The following is a 2,910-nucleotide window of genomic DNA, read 5'->3' on the forward strand; positions in this document are numbered from 1 at the left end:
CTGCCGCCATGGTCACCACATCGCCACTTGCCAGTCCCCTCAGTCCGGCCCGGGCTTTGCGGTCGCCGGTCTAGTCCCTAAAAAACAGGACTGCCAGGCTGGTCAGTCCGGTCTGGTCCAGCCCGCCAGCGGCCGGTCCAAACGGCGGCTCGGTCAAGGATCGGACAGTGCCCACCCTATAAGGGCTCAAGTTTGACTCAAATTTGAAGACATAGAAGTGTTGAGACCATAATGATCAAAACAAAACCTGAGAACAGCAAATATATGGAAGTGCAATCCACTCTTTAGTTGCTGGATTGCACATGATAGCGTCGGATATTTATTTATAGTGCGTATCACAATGATAACAAAGAAGTAGGCCATTGCTGCAGTCCTTAAGCTCTAAGGGATGCCCACAACACGACACAAAGCTAAGTGTTATATTAATATCCCTATCATTTGAGGGAAGTCCCGCCAGAAGGATGGGAGTGCCATGCTCACCTTTTTGGTAGAGGAGACCGATAGGAGTTCTTGGGAGCTTCCAGCGGTAGTGTGGATCAGATGAGAAGGCAAGCCAAGATTTGGAGACACATCTGAAATGGCAAAAGGACTTCAGCGGCAGCCGAGACAGGATCTCCATCACCAGGTCATCAGGTAGTACGGTTGTGGTCATCCCCTAACAAGGTTATCTCCTTTGAGTTTTTGTTGTTGTTGACAACACTCCTTTGAGGTTATTTAGCTGATGAATGTATATCTACATAAAAAGAGAAGAAAATAAATGATATAAAACTGAGAAGCTTAGTGTTTATGCAGAACTACAAGAAGTAGTGATACCCATAATTTAACGATTAACCAGAATGAGCAAATTACTGGATTGTAGCTGAGACCAGCACTTGATAATTGGTAAACATTGACTCCATGCTCGAAATATGGATGCATGATTGTGGATGCCATTTGAACTGAAATACTGTCCAATTATATCACACTAAAAACCATGACTAAATTTTTATTGATGGTCCCCTTCTAACGATAGCTTTTGCAGTTTTCACCCGAATTTGTAAATGAGGATTGAGGAAAGTTTTGAAGCATATTTTCGTACGGGCTTATGGCATACGCTGCGTGTGAGTGGATCACGGGGATTCATAGTTATGTGCAATTGTGCAAACAATAAAATTACTAAGTTTTTTCCAACGATTGCTTCGCCATCCATTTCATAACAGGCCAGCAACAATGAAAACATACTGCACGTGTTGCTTAATGCGCCGTGAAACAAAAAGTTATCTGGTAAAAAGGGAACGTAATGTACCTTCAGGATCTATAATCTCAGGGACCAACAAAAAAAATCTAGTCATGGTGCAAGGGCAAATATATGTGCTAACTCGTGAGATAAGCAAGGGCAGCAAAACAAGAAATCATCGTATCCATCCGAGCTGCAACTGACCAACGGAAACGAACTCATCAGACATCAGATCAGGTATATGTTCCAAACCGCGACTTGCTTTCATGGCACGAAATCGAGGGGAAATGCGGACTCACCAACTTGGGTGAGGGGAATCCAGGGTGGGGAACGGGCCGTCAGCCGTGTTGAGAGTCAGGTTCCATCTGCATGAGCTCATATCAGAAACGACACATGACATGAGGATAACATTCGGCATAAGCACCGAGGAGAGGAAAATGCACGATAGCTCACCGCGTAATCGGCGGTCGTGGGCGAGCGTGATCGGCCAGGCGGCAAGCTGGTGATACAGATGGACGTTGCCGGAAGCAGCGGTAGTGCCCGAGAAGGGTCTCGCCGCCGCTCCCTGGAGAATGGGGATTCGCCGCTACTTGGGAGAGACTACATAGTGGGAAAAGCAACGATCGTATTTGGGCTGAGGCTTCTCACTAGGATAAAAGCCTCTTGTTGGGCTGGGCCAAGACCCTCATATTCGATTGTTTTTTTCTAGACATTAGACGGCCTATCGGCGAAACTGCACAATAGAGGACCTTCAGGCTTCAGCAGCAACTGTGCAAGATATCAAGGGAAGAATGCTTGATTTTGCTTCGGTGGATTTCATCCATGAGAAGCGGGAGTTGAATCTTGAAGCTCATATAAATTATGTAAAGCATCAACTACTTTAGCTTTTGGCAGCCATGTTTGGCTTTCTGATTTACCAGACATCATTTGTATCCGTAAACTTATTCCTAGCTAAATAAAGTTGCTTGACCACTGAAAAGAAAAATCAGGGAAACTGCACAATAGTACAACCTCATTCAAGTTCGAGTATTTGTCAAGTCCACTAGTTCCCCGCAAAAAAAAGCCCAATAGTACAAACTAGGGTTGGAATTTGTTCCCCTCAGTTTTAATCGTCTTGAAGTAGAATCAGATTCTTCACAAGTAATTGATTTCTTCACCTGACGGACACAATTGTGGGATACAGCCTTGGCAATATTTGTGGAGTGTGTGGATACAGTGTCGATGATTGGAAAGTTCATGTTTAAACATTGTTTTCAAACAGCTAATAACGCGGCTCATGTGCTAGCGAACCATAAAATTTTGTAATAAAATTTATTTTATTTGGTTAGACAAGCCGCCTGATTTTGTTATCAGTGTGCTCGCAAACGATGTAACCCTATTTAAGTTTTAATAAAGCTAGTCCTGATGGCCTTATCCTCAGAAAAGAAACTAATATTGCTAGATTCACCTAAAAAATAGTATTGCTAGATTTTCGCTTGATTTAGCTCGAGGTCATCACATGTGTCCTTGCGAAACGGCCCACCGAAGCGATTTGTTCTCGGTTTCCCTTCCAGTTTGGGTTTCTTAACTTTTTCAGTTTGCCCTTCGTACTATCTAGGTTTTTCGCTTTTCCATTCCACACGTGACACGGGTAAAAAATAGACGCCAAAACTATAGCCAAAAATTGGCATGCGTCACAACAAAATTAGACTACA

At 43.8% G+C, this 2,910-nt stretch overlaps 1 long non-coding RNA gene across 2 annotated transcripts; it reads right to left on the minus strand.

Annotated features, from left to right (window-relative positions):
- Positions 1-232: 232 nt before the first annotated feature.
- Positions 233-1,820, minus strand: LOC123108124 (uncharacterized). Of its 2 annotated transcripts, none has more exons than XR_006451837.1 (3): positions 1,670-1,820; positions 1,516-1,581; positions 233-733 (listed from the first exon to the last, which is right to left on the minus strand). It is a non-coding gene; the product is annotated as an uncharacterized lncRNA (long non-coding RNA). The 2 variants fall into 2 exon arrangements; XR_006451838.1 differs by lacking the exon at positions 233-733 and adding an exon at positions 1,295-1,415.
- Positions 1,821-2,910: the final 1,090 nt, after the last annotated feature.

The sequence above is a fragment of the Triticum aestivum genome, chromosome 5A (assembly GCF_018294505.1).
Source record: "Triticum aestivum cultivar Chinese Spring chromosome 5A, IWGSC CS RefSeq v2.1, whole genome shotgun sequence".
Lineage (NCBI taxonomy): Eukaryota > Viridiplantae > Streptophyta > Magnoliopsida > Poales > Poaceae > Triticum > Triticum aestivum.